The sequence below is a fragment of the Podarcis melisellensis genome (assembly GCF_964234715.1).
Source record: "Podarcis melisellensis genome assembly, chromosome: 11".
NCBI classification, from domain to species: Eukaryota; Metazoa; Chordata; class Lepidosauria; order Squamata; family Lacertidae; genus Podarcis; species Podarcis melisellensis.
The window spans coordinates 47389041-47411569 of record NC_138543.1 but is presented as its reverse complement, the minus strand read 5'-3'; the positions used below and the strand labels follow the sequence as shown (position 1 = coordinate 47411569).

Genomic DNA, 22529 nt, shown 5'->3' with positions numbered 1-22529 from the left:
ATATGCCATTTGAAGGAATACAGTGCAGAAATACTTTGAAGTAATTTCCACACCACCTATGTACTTCAGAAACCAGTAGCACCAGCATAGTCAAGCTCACATACAGCGTTGGAATCCATGGAGCTGCTCAGGTTAGAACTTCATTAAGAGTTAATTTGACAGACCTCCTCTGCATCTAGCTAGGATTGTTTCCCCTACTTCACCTTTGCAGCATGGTAGCCTATAGTTGGACTGGGCTTTGTTGGACCCACACTGGCTGGGGTGGAGGTGAATGGGATTTGGAGTCCAACATCTGGAGGGTCATAGGACCTCCAGTCCTGAGACAGAAGTCAGCCTCTCTGTATTAACTTTGTAGCATACTCCCTAGAATTAATCTCTACACAACACCGTCACACAGCACAGCTGCTCCCCTTTTTTTTCTTTCAAAAAGTTGTCATGATTAGATCTTGCTGTTCTGCTTTCACTTGAAGGAAACAGTCTGTTAATTCATAGGTTGGTTTGTTGTGCTTCTTCCAGTTTCCTCACATACATAATACAGGAAAGGCATGATCTGGCTCTATGTAAGAGAGACTTGTAGCTCACACAATTTTGACATATCACAAGTCAATCCAAGTCCATGTGAACCAGAACCATACTCTTCAATTATATGTAATTACATATTCATTGTCTCACAAAATTAATACCCAATAGTGGACCTTATAAAAGTTAACACTAATTTACTTCCCAAAATTCTCATCAGAATTATCTACTGCCAGATTAGATGGCAGAACCTTTAAACCAAAAGAAGTATTTGCTGGTGAATGTAAATGTGCCATTGAATCTAATGCGCACCTTAATTTTCACAATGTAATTTGGCCAAAAAAGTGAGCATTAGATTTGAGTAAATACTGTATACTGAATAAGTGATATGTCATATAATTATGAATATATTCATCCAGTGATGTGAGGATTTCAAATATTATTTTGTAGGGCATGTGAACAGAACCATCTAGAAGTACTGTATGATGAACTCTTCATTTATTTAATGTGAGAAGAGGTGCATCTGTTTTCCTTAACCAGATGATGAATGCTATGATTACAATATAATGGTTTGTGAACATCTCCATACATGGCCCTAGTTTCAAATGTGTAATAACATTCAAATGAAGGCATATTTGCTTTATAATAGCTTTATAACAGCTTAATGCTTCTAGCAAAACTTTACTTAATGCATATCTAAGGATTACACACAGTACACTAACTAAATGAATCCCAAGCATGTAGACATTAGATAATATAAACAGCAGTTTTCTAGGTTACTCACTTTACCTAGAAAAGGGATGGAGAACCTGTGGCCCTCTAGATGTTGTTGGATTACAACTCCCATCATCCCTGAACATTGCCTATCCTGGCTGTGGCTGATGGGAGTTGGAGTCAAAAGACATCTGGAGAGCCACAGGTTCTCAATTCCTGACATTCTAGACTATGGGCATTAGTAAGATTTCCTTTGATAAATCCATCTTCCACACCATCCAGGTGTTTTTTTTTTAGAAAAAGAGGTGCGGGAACTAGTTGACCTTTTTTAGGCGGGAACACCCACCCAATGGTGAAGGTTGAGGGGGAAGACTTCTTCACTTGTTCACCCCACCGCCGCAGGAAAAAATAAAAACTTTTGCCTCAGACCACTGTCGTAGTCGCACCACTGTAATCACCCTGCTGCCCGCCACCTCCATAGTGCAGCCCCGAGCGCCCTGACGCCTCTGTCGAGCAGCCCCGAGTGTTGTGCAAGGGGATGGCACCACAACACAACAGAGCTGCTGGGACGAACCAAAGAGGTGCCGGAACTCAGTTCTGGTGAGTTCCAGCTGAAAAAAAGCCCTGCCACCAACCCTTTTATAACATAAGAGACAAGACAAGACGGTAATCAGCCTGAGTCTTAGCAGCTGACAATTGCAAGAACCAGATGCTGAGCTGTAGAATTTATTTTTCCAGGAGGGTCATGTAGGTCTTTGATTTCTTTCATAGCTAGCCTGTCAGAAATTGTTTTATCTGGCCCCTAGGTTGATTCCCACCAGAACAATAAAGCATTTGTACGCGATAGATTGACGTCGTAATCATAGTTACTTGGAAGTAACTCCACTAGAGTCAGTGGGAAATTATATTGAAGTAAATACATTTGGGTGGGGACAATGATAATCACTTTTCCCTATGTACTGTAAGCCAGTAAACTAAACTAAAGGTTTGCACTGTCTTTGTGAAAAGTCTCAATGAAGAATAAAAGTTGTTATGTCAGGACATGATATGTCACTCTTGTTTTTTAGTGCAGAAATAATGGACTGTGAAGCGTTGTGTGGATACTACTTATTTTTTATCTGAATGCAACTTGCAATCTGTTGTTTATGGAACTACAAATGTTATTTTGCCTAGGCAGAGTTAACATCTGTTTGTGATGGAGAATGCCATCCAAATCTCAGTGAGCAGCAAGGAAAAGACATGAACAGCTCTGATAGCCTTTGCCCACATCACTGGCAGCTCCAGTGTCAGCTCCAGGTTTTGTATGCCCTTGGGTAAGATGCCCCCAGTGCCCCCTTCTCCTCATGGATGATTCCACTACCCATTCATTTGCATTCTCCAGATCCCAACCCATACAATTGCTCAGGGGAAGAGTGCATGACATGTGAAGAGTGCTACCTTGTTTTCTCAGTCTTGTCACTACTTGCATGTTCAGAAAGGGCAGTGAACATGAAGGTACAGCAAGGAAACTCTGAAAGTCAACAGTAGGCCCCCAGCAACAGTGTGGGCCTTACACTGATGCCCTACAATGCTTACTTCTGAGGACACTCTGGAAATTTAAAGCTTTCTGTGCAAAAAGGTTATTTTATCTTTGTATTTCTAGTACTGCATGAAATATAAATCTTCAGGTTACTTTATGATCCAGATACAGTACTTTTAATATTAAACAAAATAATTCAAACAAAGAATTTCAAACACTCCTACAACTCAGGTGCAGGTGTGTAGCTTGGGGGTACTTCTGGACCCATGTCTGTCACTTAAGGCTCAAGTGGGCTTGGTGGTGCAAATAGTTTTACAGCTGTTTCTGCTGGTGTCTAACCTCTGTGTTGAAGTTGTGGGAACCCCTAAACTAGATTATTGCAATGCATTATACATAGGGAGATATCTGAAGGCAGTTTGGAAACTGCACTTGGTGCAGAATTGAATGAACAGATAACTGAGTGTGGTAGGATGGTTTGAGCAGGTAACACTGATATTGGCAGGACTGCATTGGCTACCAGTAGTTTCCAGGTTCAATTAAAAGTGCTGGTTTTGACCTATCAACCTTTATGTACTTCAGGCCCCCACACCTCAAACTGCTCACCCCCATGAACCAACCCAAACCCTGTGCTCATCATCAGAGGCCCTTCTCTTTGTGCCTCTTTCGAGGAAGGTGACATGTGAATGATTGTGGAGGCACACCAGGCACCACCATTAACTGTTTTTAGGCACCCTACAAAAACAGGCTTTGGTCCCTCATTTTTTTTGAGGAGCTGGGGTACTTAAGTATATTTGTGGCTTCTTCTGCTCATCTATTTAGTGGACTTGGTTGAATTGGATGCTACATTTTATATATATTATGGAATAACATTTTAGGTTTACCATGTCGGTTGCTTTGAGTAACATTTGTGAAAGAACCAACAAACTCACATGAAGTGAAGGACCTCAACAGTACGTTCAACACTGCATCAAAAATTTAAAGCACAGGACATTTAAAGAAACTTTTATCTTCATGAAACTAACAAATTATACTCTATTGCACAAGCTACAATTTATTCTAATACCCCATAATCTTAATTGGCTGGTCACCAAACGCTAAAAATTGCCTTAAACGTTGAGTCAAACACCCTTTTTTCACAGTCATAAATTGGTTGATGCCTCCCAAAGGATTAGCAAAAATGATACATTACATTTAAAAGAATATTAGAGATAAAAATAAATCATCTAGGATTTGTCATTTTTAATAAAGGTCCATATACAACTAAATTAGTGCACTAGGGGAAACCTGTGCAAGGATTCCTACTAGTGCAATAGGAATTTCACCCTCTATTCCCCCATATATACCCCCATGCCATCCCCATATCTCCTGCAAAGGGTGGGTTTTATTATATTTTTGTTTAAATTACAGTAATTATTTCATAAATTTTGCTACTTCCGATTCTGGTTGTTTTGCCAGCTTCTGTCCCTACACAGATGACTTGGCTACTGTACTCTGTTCTGGCAACTTCCAGATGGGATTATTGTAAATGTGTGCTGTGTGGAGTTGCACTTGAAGATTACTTGGAAGTGTCAAGTGGTCCAAAACTCAGGGGCCAGGTCACTGGCAGCATTTCCTTTTAGAGCTCATATAGCCCCAGTTCTGAAACAGCAACGCTAGTTGCAGGTTCGTTTCTGTGCCAAATTCAAGGTGCTCACTTGGATGTTTAAGGCCCCAAATATCTAAACTGTAAGTGATTGAAAGCTCTATTTGTTTTGATTTTACATTCAGTAGGTTTACATTCCGGCCCCATGTTTTATTATTTTTGATTAACGGTTGTTTTTCTGTTTTGGTACTTGCTTAGAGAAATAATACTGATATCCTTAAATATAGAAATGAAAATTATTTTTTTCATTATGTGTCCCAGAATGAATCCCAGGCTTGCAGGCTCTGGACATCCCCACCCCGCCCCACCTCACCGTCCACACACAGCATGGGCACCATCTTTTCCTACAGCAACTGTGAAAAAAGGAGCCAATAATACCAGATTATAACAAAGTTATGAAGTACTATATCCTCATCATTTTTGAAATGTTTTGATAATTGCAGGTCTTTGCAGTGGCCTCATTCCATAAATATTTGCCTGTAGGAGTAGGCAGTGAACATGGCTTATTTCCTCACTGAACCTGAGGTTGGCATTCGTTTGTACATCACAGTAAGCCAAAATATAGTATAAAAGGACCCACAAATGTGCAGGTTCTCAGGGAGGAGCTTGCAGCCACTTGATTTCTTCCTTGTCTTTTTTACTCCTATGCCAGACTGAACTGCACCAAGGCTTGGCTTAGCACATTGTCCAAACCTTGGCTCTCTATTTGTTAACCACAAGCTATTGCTGAGTTTTACCACGATATACCAATGAAGCCACTGTCAGCTTTGACAGTACTGATATCTGCTGAGATGGCTATCACTCTTCTCAGCACTACCTACCAAGCCGGTGTCACTTCTAGCAGTCTTTTGGGTACGTAGGGCCCAATCAGGGATGGGATCAACAAACAGCTTATATTCTGTCAGGACATATGTTTTAGACAAATCTGATAAAATGTTTTTTGTACTGTTTCTTAGGATATAGAATAATAAAAAAGGAAAAATAATCTGCATCTTGACCTGGAAAGCACATTTGCCCTAAGCAAGACAAGGCTTATGTATGTTATCTCTTCAACTTCCAAGCAGCCCTCCTTATTTTCCTTATTCTCAGTCTCCTAGGACTTTGGGCTCTGCGATGGATAGAGAGCAGCTGGCTCTTATCTGCTGGACTGTGGGTCTTCTATTTCCCTTTTTGGTGCTGAACTGCTAGGCAGTGGAGGGAAAGAGAAAATCCAGGCATTCTCAGCTGGGCTCTCTCAAGATACTGGTTTTAGGAATTCTCCCTTTTAACGTTTTCTCTCTCAAGGGTTGCACCCTGGTAAATTTCTCTCTTGATGATCCAGTTAACACAAACATGAAATTTATTATTTGAGATACCAGATACAGTTAAACTTAAAGCAACAAAATTCATGGCAAAGTTTGGTGAATTTTACAGAGGTAGAAACAGAGCTCACTCTGCTAACTTCGTTCCCCGTCCATTCTCTGCCATATCACTCAGGAAGCCAAGAATTCCAGCAAATAATAATAATAATAATAATAATAATAATAATAATAATAATACCCCCCACCCATCTGGCTGGGTTTCCCCAGCCACTCTGGGCAGCTTCCAGCACATATAAAAACATAAAACGTCAAACATTAAAAACTTCCTGATGCAGGGCTGCCTTCAGGTATCTTCCTAAAGTTGTGCAGTTCTTTATATCCTTGACATTTGATGGAAGGGTATTCCACAGGGAGAATGCTACTGCCGAGAAGGCCTTCTGCCAGGTTCTGCCAGGTTCCCTGTAACTTTGTAGGGACCAATAGCATAGAAGTTGGGGGGGAGGATGGAAGAAATGATGTGGGTAGTTAAATAAAACCTATTTTTATTCAGAGTGAATTTTACTTTTTATAAGGATTGTCAAGGTTAGTTGATTTGCTTAGATTGTTTTAAATCTATCATTCTCAGTTATTAGAAAGGTGACCCTAATGAACCAGGCTGATTTTTTAAAAAAATAATATAAGTATTTACAAAAAATACTGATAAGCACCATCTTACAAGTTCCATTTCTTCTTTGCTCTCATATAAGAGGGGATGCTTTTGGAAGAAGGAACTTCCAGAGAAATGAGATTTGTTCTGTTTCTTCTCACGGGAGCTGCCTAAAGCCAGTTTTTAGCAGGTGCCAAAAAGAATATACAGTATCAAGTATGTCTGCCAGATATCAGTAGGCAGGGAGTTCAAAAGTGTGGGTCCTGCCACACAAAAAGTCATTAGTTATATGCAGTGCTTTTTTCTGCGGGGACACAGGGGTACACATACCCTTAAACATTTTGTGAATCTAATGGGAGAAGAAACATTTTTTTTTAGTTTATTCTCTACCATGGTGAATTGTCAGTTCCATTGCTACCACGGTGTTTCCTGAGTCTTAGACAGAAGTGAGCATTTAATGTGTGAAGTAGGAGTTGGAATCTAGCAGTGTTTGGTCAGTTTCGTTGTTACCACCTCCAAAGGTGGCCTCATTTCCTTTCCCGGTGATTTTATTGAGTCAAAACAAGAGTACCCCTAAACATTTTTTAAGAAAAAAAGCACTGGTTATATGTGTGTGTATATAATGAGTAGATTGGCTCTGAGTAGGGTTTTAAAGTTACTTGTATGATTCTTAGCTGGCTGTTGAAGTTATAGGTGTCTCCTTGAGCTGTTTTCAATGGAGAGCATAAATATTTTTAATATATAATAATTGCTATCCTGTGAAGTTTCTCAGTATATAAATGGGAGCACTGAAATATTTAAGAATAGATTTAGTAGCTGTAAAGCACCTTAACTTTTATTCCCTTTTTACATTCAAGTGGCATGTGTAAACATCAGGAATTGTGGGATGAAATAATCCTTGCTATTTAAAAAAGTTTTGGATGGGCAGAAAATGTTTTTCTTTTTAACCCTTCCTTATGCATGAATAGGGTGTCTGGAAATATGTCTGGAATGTTTCAACCTTGTGTGTTGTTTCCATATGTTTATGTAAGGGGAAGAAAGTGACATTGTACCAGGTGTAACTTTAGGCAGCCATTAGATAAGTTTACATAGTGGCTTTGGGAGTTCATTCTAAACCACAGAGACTAGAAAGCAGTTTTCATAAGTATGTCTCGCTGTATAATAAAAATGTAAGAATGTCATTGTACAGCCCACACTGGAGAATTTCTACTGCCTCATCACAATCCTGTATTTGCATGAAGTCAGGGTAGGGGAGAAGAGAGGTCATAGCATGGGAACAAGAAGGGTCACTGAGAGAGGGAAAGCGGTGGTTTAGAACAATGGCAGAAGTAGGAGTAAAGTGGGGGGTAGAGGAACAGGGAAGAAGTGGTGATTTTAAATAATGGCAGAGGTCTGACTACAGCAAGGAGGAAGTTTGGAAGGGCTCTGATGATAGCTTTTTGGTGTTAGCTTTATTGTTGTATCCATCACTGCTATTTCTCCTTTTTAAAACAGTTGAAAACAAAACAAAACCCCTCAGTGTCCTTCCAGCCCTGCTTTGTGCAAGTTTCTGCTGTCGCTTCCGCCTTCGGTTCTGCTTCCTTCTCATTGCACTCAAATGTCTCCTCCTTCCAATCCCAAGGGCCCTCCAAAACCTGAAGCCAGCAATGAGTAGTGGGTTAAATATTCCTGGCATTCCTGGATTTTTTTTGTTTTGTTTTGTTCATGGGTGCTATTTTTAAATCTGGTAGCATTTTAAGTATTATGTAGAAGCATGCAACAGTTTCACATTTTTCTCATGGATTGCTTGTTCAGCTTGTGGAAAGAAAATATAATGTGCTGTGGTTTTGAGGGATGAATCAAAGGTCACAGGGGCCCTGCACACACACTTAGAGATGAATTGTGTCTGGGCACTTTTCCATATTTAAAGATATATAGCAGGAGATTAAATTTCTGTTTGACCTTCTTTGCATTAGGTATGAAATATTACCATACATTAGAGCTAATTGCAGCCTTTTAAGATGGGAAAACAAGGAACACAAGGGACAACAGTTTGAAGTTAAGGACGACATTGGGCTAAGGCCAAGGGGAAAATAATGAAAATCAAAGCCCCTTCGATGTGACTGAAACAGTAACACGACCAATTTATACCATTGATCATCAGATCTCCTTACATTTCTACTTTAGCAGTGGTGCTGGGGTGCAACTTGAGGGGTGACATTTACACCAGAAAAGTAGCATAGGGTCAATATGATGCTGTGATTTTAAGAAAATGGAGTCCTCAGTAACTGTAAAGTAAAAACTGGAACAATTGGGGAAGAGTTGATTGCTCCCAAGTTGTGCAGCCCCAGTAAAGATGGTGCTAACCAATTCTCCCTTCCCCAAATAGTATGTGAACCAAAATGGAGCTATTTGTTGAAACGGACACTTTTACAGACTGTGTGATGTAGTTTTCCCACCCAAAGTGTACAAAAATGTGTTTAATAACTAGAAATTGTGCAAAGAAATGCATGTATTACTAGAAACGACATAGAAAATGCATTATATTAAGGGAAATAGCTTGCAAAAATGTGTAGCAGCTTCAGGAGGGAACAATATTGAACGTAAGAGTGGCAACACAAGCAAAGCGGCAGCACGGTCAGGTAAATTCCAGGACCAATGGACCCTAGGCTGAAACAGGCTGCCAGCATCTCTATTTCTTTTAAAAACATTTTACTAGGATGTTGAGCCAGAGCACTTAGGTTGACACTCTGAGGATGCAAGTATCCAACATCATTTCCCCAGCATGCCTCTGTGCCAAAGGTGGGCCCATTCCAATTGTTGTCTACTGCCTGGAAAGTTTATACAAGAAGCAACTTTGGTTTTTCCCATTTGTACAAGTAGGCATCCCCTTTTGTATCTCACCCTGCTTTCTAATAACGGGTTGATCTCATCATACGTGGCTTTCACTTACATGATTGTAGCTTTATGTACAATCGCTGACATTAAAAAAAAAAAGGGAAAAGAGATGGGGAGGTGGAGAACAACCCCCCCCACCCCGAAGGTCCATTTGAGTGGTTTGCAGCCTGATTTTCCCGGACTTACTGAATTATCCTCAAATTGGGTAAACCCTGATTTACAGGAAAAGCTTTTTGATTGGTGTTATTTGAGAGCAACATTATGTGAACTACACAAATTAAATGGGATCACAAACAGTTACAAACAATGTGGACAAACCCTAAATCTCCAGTCTTAAGCAGCAAATATTAAGCAACTGTATGAACCATCCATATTTGCATTCCTTTGTTGTCCTAGTTGGAGAAATAGGAAATTCTGGAAAACCATCCATTCTCTGGAGCTCCTGGCTAAACGGCTTGTTTGAGGCCACATGACAAAATGGTTGATAAAGTCAGAATTCAAACGAGCATTCTTGGCTACAAGTCCTTTGCTTAGTCCTATAATAGACATTAAGTATATTTTTATTCAAATATGCTATTCATTTTGATATGAGACATGAACAAATTGAAAGATCTAGCAGAAAGCTATTTAATGACCTAAGAAAAAGTTTCCCAGATATACAAGAAATCTGTCATTTCATATCATGCATAGGAAGCCAACTATATATATATAGAGAGAGAGGTTGGTAGTGTGAACTCACAATTGCTTTAGTTCTGTAGTAGGAATACCGTTTTGCTTCAGACTGTCACAGATTTATCTCAGCACTAACATCTGCTTCTCCCAGAGCTATAGCTTGAATTCCAAGTTTTCAAGTTTGAGTAGTGTAATCTTAAAATTATAGTTGACAAATACTGTTTGGAAATCACTGACAAATACTGAATGGAAAAAATTATGCTCAGATTTTACAGCTGGGATGAATTTAGTGAAGTAGGTTTGAGGTGACCTGTCTAATTCTAACCGTTGTCCCAAGACAGCATATCCTTCCTATATCAAAAGTATCTTTGACAGATACTTGTCCAGCCCTTTCATGAAAGTCTTCAAGAAAAGAGATTACACAAAAAGTACTTGTAAAGTTGGAAAAATGGCAACTGGGTTGCAGGATGCTTTAGCCACAGATTTCCATCCTACTACACATTTCCATCCAATTGCCATCTTGTGTGAGTGTCCCAATTGAATCCATGAGGGGAAAGCTCAGGTCTTTCATATCCCAAATAATAGCCTGCAGCCTCTTACTGCCTTCTGGCAGAACTTATTCATCTCATTGCTCTAGTATTGAGTGTCAGGTTGTTATTTTTCCAAATAGCAACATTGCTTGGAGAAGAGGAAAAGAAAGAGGCAGCTATTTTTAATTGACAGCATAAGAAGAGCACTGCTGAGTTAGACAAAAGGTCCATCCAATCCAGCGCCCTGTTCTCACAGTGACCAACTACAGATGCCTATAAGAAGTCCACAAGCAGGAACTGAATGCAATAGCACCCTTCCCACATAATTTCCAGCAAATAGTACTCAGGGGTGAAAAGGTTAAAGGACCCCTGGATGACTAAGTCCAGTCAAAGGTGACTATGGAGTTGCGGTGCTCATCTCGCTTTCAGGCCAAGGGAGTCGGCGTTTGTCCACAGACAGCTTTCCGGGTTGTATGGCCAGCATGACTAAACAGCTTCTGGCACAGCAGAAACACCGAGCATAGGTGTTGTTTTCTGGCAGAAACCAGAGCACACAGAAATGCCGTTTACCTTCCCTCCGCAGCCATACCTATTTATCTACTTGCACTGGCATGCTTTCAAAATGCTAGGTTTGCAGGAGCTGGCACAGACCAACGGGAGCTCACCCCATCACAGGGATTCGAACCGCTGACCTTCTGACCGGCAAGCCCAAGAGGCTCAGTGGTTTAGACCACAGCGCCACCTGTGTCCCTTTATTCAGAGGCATACTGTCTCTAACAGTATGGAGGTAGAGTATAGCTATCATAGCTAATGGTCATTAACAGCCACATCTTCAATGAATTGTTTGTTATAACTGTCCAAATTGGTGATTATTGCTATATTTAGCAGGAGCAGATTCCATAGCTTAACTATGCGCTGTTTGAAGAAGTAGTTTCTTTTGTCTGTCTTGAATCTGCCAACACTCAGCTTCATTGGATGGTCCCAGAGTTGTAGAATCATGAGAGGATTAACAACTTTTCTCTATCCACTTTCTCCACATGGTGCGTAATTTTACACAACTCTGTCATGCCACTTTTTTCTTGCTTTACTTAACTAAAAAGATACAAAGGTTGTAACCTTTTCTCTTATGGGAGTTACTCCAACCTCTTGATCATTTTGGCTGCCTTTTCTTAACCTCTTCCAGTTCCACAATAACCTTGTATATGTGAAGCAATCAGAACTATGCTCAGTATTTTCAAGTGTAGTCTCACTATGAATTTGTATGCTGGCAAGACAACATAGGTGTTATTACTTTTGATTCCTTTCCTAATAATCCCTAACATGGAATTCACATTTTACACAGACTAGGTCGGCATCTTCATTGAGCTGTCCACTATACTCAATGTCTGATCAGTCACTACTAGTTTGAACCCTATTAGCATATTTGTGAAATTTGGATATTTTGACCCAAATATCTGTTACTTTATACTTGCATACATTGAACTGCCTTTGCTATTTTTTTTGCTCATTTACCCACTTCAGATAGATCAGTTTAGAGTGCACAAGTTTTAACTAACTTGAACAAATTTTGTATCATCAGCAAACTTTACTTCCTCACTGCTCACCCCTAACTGTAGTCCATTTGTGAACAAGTTTAAAAAAACCACAAGTCCAAATACTGATTATGTTCAGTATAAGCAACTTTGCATGCCTCCAGTCAGTAGAGGACAGGGTTGCAACTAACAGATAGCTAGGGAAAATTCACTTTGTGGTTTCCTACTAAACAGCTAAGCTTCTCCCCTTCCTTCTGCTCTCTTTCGCTCTGTCTCTCCCCTGCACTAGGCTGCCAGTCATGAAACCTCCACTCACAATTTAGACATAGAATCCCAAGCCATTCTTGTGAATATGGAGGGCATGATCTGTTATTTCAAAGTCACCCTTATTCAACTAAGAGGTTGCCCAGTGCTAGAGAAGGAAGAACTTTGAGATCAGGCAGCTTTCAGCTGGCCCAATATGTGTCTTCATACTTCTCAGAGAATCCAAGGTGGATGCTTTTCAGCAAAGTAACATATCCAGGAGCTGGGCCAAAGTTTCTCCATCTCTGTGCTTAAGCGACACACTTCCTTGATTCAGACTTGGTTAGCGTATGACCTGTCAATGTAAGGCCGATGAGCAGTGTGTTGCTAAAGCAACATTTTCCATTGTGTGCTGTGAAAACTTTTTCAGCTATATGTAGGTCTTCTCTGCAGCTTTTATTCAGAATTGTGTGCCTCAACCATCAGAAGTTTGGAAATGCTGTACTAGACTAAATTGCCTTTGACTAAAGAATGTCACAATAGCGTGCATTCTGCAGCTTCATAGCGTGCATGGTCTCCACATTCTCATTACAAGCTTTGGATCATGTTTCATGAATTCATGGTCTGCAATTTGTTTATGTTTCCCCAAGACAAACATGGTAAGATAAAGCAAATGTTCTGCTTCTGTAGTGTAGGTTGCATTGCTCTAAGAAAATGTAAGCAAGAAAATCATTTTGGAGTTTTTCCCATGTTACTGATATTTCGTGTTGAGTATAAAGAGAAAAGACAGCATTGTGGAAAACAATAGAGAAAGAGAATGTAAATAACGAGTTGTGTTTCAAGGAAAGGTACATATGAGACAGGCTGCACGTACCTTTGGAGAAAGAATAAGGACATATTTGTTGTGTTACTCCTACACACTCTGTGGGTTTACACAGATGTAAGTACATCAGTAATGTGACCTTCCAGACCTGATATCCCATTCCCTTAAGCCCCTACAGAGTAATGGAACATGCCACCGGAGGAGAAATGTACACTGTTGCATTCACTGTGCACAGATAAAATGAAAGCAGAAAGTCAAAGACTGCAGGGAGTGTGAGCTACTGGCAGTAAGCCACAGAAAGGACAAAGTTTAATATAAACCTAGGTATTCTTAATGCTAATATTTTCATGTTTTAAGGCTATCAAAAGCAAGTGTCAAATTGCAAAGGTGCAAAAATATGTAATATTACATAGAAGATAATTTATCCCAATTCATTATGAACCAGAAATGGATTTGTTCATCAATATTTTAAAATGGCTACAGTCCAGTACAAACTGACTTGGAAATAAAAGGTAAAGGTAAAGGTACCCCTGCCCGTGCGGGCCAGTCTTGACAGACTCTGGGGTTGTGCGCCCATCTCACTCAAGAGGCCAGGGGCCAGCGCTGTCCGGAGACACTTCCGGGTCACGTGGCCAGCGTGACATCGCTGCTCTGGCGAGCCAGAGCCGCACACAGAAACGCCGTTTACCTTCCCGCTGGTAAGCGGTCCCTATTTATCTACTTGCACCTGGAGGTGCTTTCGAACTGCTAGGTTGGCAGGCGCTAGGACCGAGCAGCGGGAGCGCACCCCGCCGCAGGGATTCGAACCGCCGACCTTTCGATCGGCAAGTCCTAGGCGCTGAGGCTTTAACCCACAGCGCCACCTGCGTCCCCGTGACTTGGAAATAAGCTTCGTTTAATTTAAAGAGATTTACATATCTGATTGAGATCTGATTGTTGAGCTGCAACCCTATGCAAAGTTGCCTTGGGAGTAAGATTCCAGGCAGAGCAATCTACTGAGGTTGGAGTGTGGAGGGGGAGTCTGGCAGAATAACCATCACTTCCAAGTCCTGCTGGACTCATGCCAGGCAGGAGAAAAAGTATGGATAGCTTTTAGCCTCCCCCTTTTTTTCTTGCTAATTTATTTATTTCTTTATAAATAAATAAAATCCAGTTGGTTTTAATGAGGATGAAATTAACCATCACAGCCCAACAGCGGGCATAGTTCCCTGTTCCAGGGACATATCAAGGAGATTTGGGTGGAGGGAGAGGAGACTGCAAGGGGAAGTAAGCAAGGAGAAAACCCATTTCCTGCAAAATTCAGCATATGGCAGCCCATCTCAATACTCCAAGCATTGATTAAATTCCAACACCCACTGGATCCAGGAATTCAGGGGAGTCAAGGCACCCAAAAACTCATAGCAGTATCAAGACAACAGTCCTCACCAGTCTGCTGCATTTTCTTTGGTACAGTACTGCTACAGAAAGTTCATTTGTACTATGATAAGCCAACACCTGCTTCACTGATTGGACTTGGAAATGATTGACCCTAACGGTCTCAAGAAAACAATACACAGAGAAGGAGGATAGTGCGATATTGTAGTGCTTTAAAAAAATTATTTAGTTTATGTGTGTGGGGGTGTGTGTGTCCAGTAGCACCTTAGAGACCAACTAAGTTTGTTCTTGGTATAAGCTTTCGTGTGCATGCACACTTCTTCAGATACACTGAAACAGACGTCACCAGACCGTTATATATAGTTTTTAAGCACTACAATAATGCCCCATTGTATGAAAGTCTTTTGGTGTTCTTTTTCTATTTTACATAAAGTCAGAGCTTCTTGTTGCTAGACATTTTGTATTTTGGGTTGTGATAGCAAATACAAAATATATATGCAGGCGTGTGTGAATTATCATTTTGCCCTTTTAAAATGCATCATATGCAGAGTTGGTCCCAGTTTCACATAACTTCTGGCTGATATGCTGCCTGATGTTCTCCATCCCCCCCCCAAAAAAAACATAGGTGCACACACCCCTAGTGAGCTTGTTGGCAGCAGTCATGGGCAGCAGCTGTGATGGCACTGCAATCTGTGGCAGGTGGCTGTGAGCAGCCTACCATTTTACATTTATGCTGCTACATCAAGGCACTGAGGGAGGTTTAAAATAGCAAATGGCTTGTAGTCACCTCCTGCAGTGTAAAAACAAGCCAAGGGGGATTCGTGGGTGGGCTGGTGTAAGCATTGTCTGCAGGGGGACCATTGTAGACTCTGCAGTTTCTCCTTGTCACCACTGCTTCTTCATCCATGCTCACTGAATATGTGAGCAGTGGCAAAAATGAGAAGATGTTTGTACATATTAAACCTGGAGGGAATAGAGCAAATGAATGCCAGTGAGAGCCACCAAGGGGGTGGGGAGAGAGAGACACACTGAAGTCATCTTACCCAGGGTTCTTCCAAAGTGTGGTGTCAGCACTGGTATATTGAGCTGGTATCAGTATGTGTGGGTGCTAAGCAAGTGCCTGAGAATGCCAGGCACTGATGTTGGCCCTGATCATGTGGATGGGGCCCCAATCCTTTCTTGTGTGTATGTATTTCCTGTAACAAATGTGGAGTGATAGTTTAACCAGCACATAGCTGCTGAGTAGGCACTTATGTGCATATGGTTCTCATTAAAGGTTATATGCATGATGGGCCTAAGTTCATTTCCACAGCCTGCTGCATGCAGAACCTAAATGACTGAGCCATATGTGAACTGACCCTGTCTTCAATTAAATTCTTAAAAAGTTTTATGCCCTTTCCCCCATATAACATTTTTAAATGCTTTTTAAATTTCATGACAACTCTTGGAAAACACAGAGGTCAACTAGTCTATAAACATGACTGCAGTTAGCATCCAGCACAACTTTTTAATGAAAAAGAGAGGGAACATTTATGTTTATGAAGCACACAGAGTCCTACACATCTTAGCAAAGCTGCAGTCAGTTTAGTAGTAACCTTGTGATTTTTTAGACATGGAATTAGTGTAATAGGAGTTTTCATTTACACTAATAGCAGGCAGAATGCTATTGAACTTTGGCAGGAGTACACTGGCCTCAAGCTAGAGGAGAACGGGGGACTTGTCACGTCTTACTCATGAAATTGACTATCAGATCTTGGAAGAATCTCTCAGATTATGTGGTCAGCTCCCAAAATTCAGCATAGTAGTAATTTATGACAAACACAGTGGTCCAATTCAGATATATAAAGAAGCCTGCTCTGTCCTATGACTAGGGAATTGGGGAATACACTTTACATCCTTGGTTAATATTAAGTCTGAACCAGCTTTAGCTACTGTTACCATTAACAAATAGTTGATGGTGTGGTGGGACTTGCCTGGTCTCTGGTCAGTTGTGTCACTACTGCTTACTGGAAGGAGTGTCTCCACCCCCATCACTCAGCCTGGAGGTCCTCCTCCAAGGGTCTTCTGGCAGTTACTTCACTGTGAGAAGTGATGTTACAGGGAACCAGGCAGAGAGGGCCTTCTCAACAGTGGCACCCTCCCTGTGGAAAGTCCTCCCATCAGATGTCAAGGAGATAAAGAACTATAGAACTTTTAGAAGACATCCGAAGGCCATCCTGTATAACAAAGTTTTTAATGTTTGACATTTTACTATGTTTTTATATGTGCTGTAAGCCACCCAGAGTGGCTGGGGAAACCCAGGCAGATTGATGGGGTATACATAATAAAATTATTATTATTATTATTATTATTATTATTATTATTATTATTATTATTATGGCAGATGGTGGTGGTGAGGTTGGTTTGGTGCAAATACCCCACCATGCCATTTGCTTTTGCCACAGGAATTTCACAGTGGGGCACCTGACTTATGAAGATTTCCACTTTATACACTAACATATTCTGCTTTTTATTTAGAATACTTACATTTTGCTTTAAAGCCCTGTGAGGCTGTCAAAGTGACAGGCAGAGTAATCCTAACCTGAGAGGAACAGGGCAGTAGATCCACTGTTGCAGCCAAGGCTCTTCCAGCTCATGCCATTCTGGGTGGAAAGTGAGTGGCAGGGTAGTTGTTTTTCCTTTCAGTTTTTGTTACACCATTTCCAAGTTGGCATAGGTAAGGAACACCAAGGAGTTCCTTTCCTCTGGCAGAAAAAACCCCTATGTACCACCCTAGCACACATACCCTGTTACCAACAACCTGAAAGGAGGGATAGGATTGCTCTGTTACAAAAGATTTTTTTTTAAAATAAAAGCATATTCAAATCTAGGAGCCATGATTATTCAGATAACAATTTATTGGTTTTCCACAGATCACCATTTGCTCTGATTCAGTGTTAAATACAGTGGTACCTCGGGTTAAGTACTTAATTCGTTCTGGAGGTCCGTACTTAACCTGAAACTGTTCTTAACCTGAAGCACCACTTTAGCTAATGGGGCCTCCTCCTGCTGCCGTGCTGCCGGAGCACGATTTCTGTTCTTATCCTGAAGCAAATTTTTTAACCTGAAGCACTATTTCTGGGTTAGCTGAGTCTGTAACCTGAAGCATATGTAACCTGAAGCGTATGTAACCCGAGGTACTACTGTAAGGGAAAGTGCTGGGGCAAAAAAAAGAAAAGAGAAAAAAAAGCACTCGGCGCTTTCAAGCACGGACCTGTGCCTAGAAACACAGCATAAAAGGAAGTCTAGATGAACCTTTAGTCTTCTCAAATTAATAAGTATTCTATAAAACAGAGCTTATGACACAGTTAAATGTGTATTTGCACAGCCACATTCAGTTATTTGTTTTAATGAATCTCTTCTTTGGGATTAGACTTTTCATCTCTCGACAAATAGTAACATGAAAATCCAATCCCACATATCCAACTTTCATACTCTGCAAAAACCCAGCTATATTGCAATGTTTAGCCTTTACATTAGTTCTCAACTGAACTCTAGGCTCCTGTCTGCAGTGCCAAGGCAACTTATACAAATCTTTTCTAAATTTCTCTTTTGAATGATGCACACATTTCACCATGCAATTTCAAGCTAAAGATGACACTATTATCTTGTTAATGTGAAATTTGGCAGGACAGCAGTGTGGATCCTTTTGTGTCAAGAAATAAAGGAAAGCTGTAATTTTTAAAGTGGTCCTCAAGAGCTTCTGGCAGCATTGTTAGTTTGCTTCTTTTCAGGTAAAGCTTTAAAAGAGTATTTGGAGTTGGGCCTGGAGCAGTCACTCATTTACTTCTTGGCAGCCACTTTTGGTGGCAGAGAAATAAAAGTACAGTAGTATTCTTACTACTTTTTCTTTCTTGGTTTGCTTTCGTTCCCCTGATCAAAATGCTCAGGAAGATCTTGAGATTCAGAATGAAATCAATGAAGCATCCAAAAGAGGAAATGTTTTAGTAATAGGTGACTTCAGCTAGTCTCACATAACTTGACTACATTTGTGTTTCAGTCATAACAAAATGGTGGGTTCTCTAAATGATTGTGCTTTGGAACAGTTGTCCATGGAACCAGCCAGAGGGTCAGCGGCCCTAGATTTAATCTTAAGAGATGCCCAGAACCTGGAGTGGCATGCAAGTGTTGTTGAACCAATTGGGAGCAGTCGCCATTGTGGTATTAACATAAATGCAAATGGCCAATTGCCAAGAAAACCCAACATGGTCACACTTGACTTCAAAAGAGGAAACTTCCCCAAAATGAAAACATTTGTAAAGAGGTGGCTGAAAGGCAAAGTCAAGAGGGTCAAATCTCTCCAAAATGCTTGGGAGTAATTTTAAAGCACAATCATTAGAAGCTCAACTGGAGTGTATACTACATTTCATAAAAGGTATCACTCCAAAGATGGAGAAGCTCTATACAGTCAGCAAAAACAAGACCTGGAGCTGACTGTGGCTCACATCATCAGCTTCTTATAGCAAAATTCAAGCTTAAACTGAAGAAAGTAGGAAAAACCACTGGGCCGGTAAGATACAATCTAAGTCAAATCCCTTATGAATACACAGTGGAAGTGAGGAACAGGTTTAAGGATTTAAATTTGGTGGACAGAGTGCCTGAAGAACTATGGATGGAGGCTCGTAACATTATATAGGAGGCAGCAACAAAAACCATCCCAATGAAAAGGAAATGCAAGAAAGCAAAGTGGCTGTCCAATGAGGCCTTACAAATAGCGGGGGAGAGAAGGCAAGCAAAATGCGAGGGAGATGGTGAAAGATACAGATGCAGATTTCCAAAGAATAGCAAGGAGAGACAAGAAGACCTTCTTAAACGAGCAATGCAAAGAAATAGAGGAAAGCAATAGAATGGGAAGAACCAGAGATCTGTTCAAGAAAATTGGAGATATGAAAGGAACATTTCATACAAAGATTTCCATAATAAAGGACAAAAGTAGAAAGGATCTAACAGAAGCAGAAGACATCAAGAAGAGGTGGCAAGAATACACAGAGGAATTATACCAGAAAGAAATGGATGTCTCGTATACCCCAGGTAGTGTGGTTGCTGACCTTGAGCCAGACATCCTGGGAAGTGAAGTCAAATGGGCCTTAGAAAGCACTGCAAATAACAAGGCCAGTGGAAGTGATGTTATTCCAGCTGAACTATTTAAAATTTTAAAAGACGATGCTGTTAAGGTGCTACACTCAATATGCCAGCAAGTTTGGAAAACTCAGCAGTGGCCAGAAGATTGGAGAAGATCAGTCTACATCCCAATCCCAAAGAAGGGCAGTGCCAAAGAATGCTCCAACTACCGCACAATTGCCCTCATTTCACACGCTAGCAAGGTTATGCTTAAAATTCTACAAGGAAGGCTCAAGCAGTATGTGGACCGAGAACTCCCAGAAGTGCAAGCTGGATTTAGAAGAGGCAGAGGAACCAGAGACCAAATTGCAAACATGCGCTGGATTATGGAGAAAGCTAGAGAGTTCCAGAAAGACATCTACTTCTGCTTCATTGACTATGCAAAAGCCTTTGACTGTGTCGGCCAAAGCACGTAAAAGACTCAATATGGAGGCCCACTGGCCTAAATATTGGGAAATAATTGAAAAAATTGGAGATAAATGGAGGTTGCAGAGTATGGAAAAGTTAAAAAACAAGGTGCGAGATTGGTTGCATTATGCTCAAATCCAGGAAGTTTTTAAAGCGGACAAAAAAGTGGGTTTCCAGGAGGAAAAATCGAAACTAGAGACAGAGTTGCTTGAGCCAAAATCTAAGCTAATTTCGAGAATGTACAACTTGCTGCTTAAATGGAATACACAGGATGAGATTGTTAAATCCTCCATGATAAAGTGGGCGCAGGACTTGGGGCACAACATTATGTTTGAAGACTGGGAAAGGTTATGGAACACCGGAATGAAATTCACGGCATGTAGTGCCTTGAAGGAAAATATTATGAAAATGACATACCGGTGGTACATGACCCCAGTCAAGCTTGCAAAGATATATCACCTGTCGGATAATAAATGTTGGAAATGTAAAGAAGAGGAAGGGACATTTCTACACCTCTGGTGGACCTGCCCGAAGGTGAAGGCCTTCTGGGAGATGATACATAATGAACTAAAAAAGGTGCTTAGATTTACCGTACCCAAGAAACCGGAGGCCTTCCTCCTGGGCATGGTAGACCAGAGGGTGGCCAAGAAAGATAGAACTTTCTTTATGTACGCTACTACAGCAGCAAGGATCTTGATGGCAAAGCACTGGAAGACACAAAATCTACCCACACTGGAAGAATGGCAGACGCAGCTGATGGACTATATGGAACTGGCTGAAATGACTGGCAGAATTCGAGACTCGGGAGAAGAAGAAACGGAGGAAGTTTGGGAAAAATTTAAGGACTATTTGAAAAAGCATTATAAGTTGTATGAATGTTAAAAAATGCTCCTTTCTAGGAAAGTACAGCTTCAGTATCGGTAAATTTTTGAATTGGTAAATAAGGCACAACAAGACAGAAGTGGTGTAATGAAATAATTTTATTGTGTTGAAACTAAAAATTAATGGATTTGGATTGAAATGTTTAGAGACCAGATATCACGATAAAATGGAAGATATATTATTATGTTTAAAATAAGTCAACAAATTGCTGAGGTTTTGGATTTACAGAGAATGCAGTGCTCGGAAGATGGGGGGAGTCCATTAGATTTATGGAAACATGTATTTGCAATTTGAATTTTGTATATTATAACCCTAATAAAAATTATATTAAAAAAAAAAAATGACTGTGTCGACCATGGCAAACTATGGCAAGTTCTTAAAGAAATGGGAGTGCCAGATCACCTCATCTGTCTCCTGAGAAATCTCTATGTGGGACAAGAAGCTACAGTTAGAACTGGATATGGAACAACTGATTGGTTCAAAATTGGGAAAGGAGTACGACAAGGCTGTATTTTGTCTCCCTGCTTATTTAACTTATATGCAGAATTCATCATGCAAAAGGCTGGGCTGGATGAATCCCTAGCCGGAATTAAGATTGCCGGAAGAAATATCAACAACCTCAGATATGCAGATGACACAACCTTGATGGCAGAAAGTGAGGAGGAATTAAAGAACCTTTTAATGAGGGTGAAAGAGGAGAGCACAAAATATGGTCTGAAGCTCAACATCAAAAAAACGAAGATCATGGCCACTGGTCCCATCACCTCCTGGCAAATAGAAGGGGAAGAAATGGAGGTAGTGAGAGATTTTACTTTCTTGGGCTCAATGATCACTGCAGATGGTGACAGCAGCCACGAAATTAAAAGACGCCTGCTTCTTGGGGGAAGGGCAATGACAGGCCTAGACAGCATCTTGAGAAGTAGAGACATCACCTTGCCAACAAAGGTTCGTATAGTTAAAGCTATGGTTTTCCCAGTAGTGATGTATGGAAGTGAGAGCTGGACCATAAAGAAGGCTGATCGCCGAAGAATTGATGCTTTTGAATTATGGTCTGGAGGAGACTCTTGAGAGTCCCATGGACTGCAAGAAGATCAAACCTCTCCATACTGAAGGAAATCAACCCTGAGTGCTCACTGGAAGGACAGATTGTGAAGCTGAGGCTCCAGTATTTTGGCCACCTCATGAGAAGAGAAGACTCCCTGGAGAAGACCCTGATGTTGGGAAAGATGGAGGGCACAAGGAGAAGGGGGCGACAGAGGACGAGATGGTTGGATAGTGTTTTCGAGGTTACCAGCATGAGTTTGACCAAACTGCGGGAGGCAGTGGAGGACAGAGGTGCCTGGTGTTCTCTGGTCCATGGGGTCACGAAGAGTCGGACACGACTAAACGACTAAACAACAACAACAGGGACAAGAGGATGCCAATGTGGCTAATGAGCAGTCAGTAAGGCTTTTGATGAAGTCTCCCATGATATTTTTGCAGAGAAACTGGTAAAATGTAGACTGGACAAGTTAACTTTAGGTAGATTTGTAGCTGGTTGACTGACCAATCCAAAGAGTGCTCATTAATAGTTCCTCGTCATCCTGGGAAAAAGTGGGCCCGTTGTTGTTCAACATCTTTATAAATGACTTGGATGAAGAAATTGAGGGGATGCTCATCAAATTTGCGGTAGGGACGCAGGTGGCGC

The 22529-nt window shown here is 40.9% G+C and overlaps 1 protein-coding gene across 1 annotated transcript in view; it reads left to right on the top strand.

The window, feature by feature from the left end:
- Positions 1-22529, top strand: part of TARS1 (threonyl-tRNA synthetase 1) — a 196036-nt gene that overhangs the window by 58653 nt on the left and 114854 nt on the right. The window lies entirely within an intron of this gene.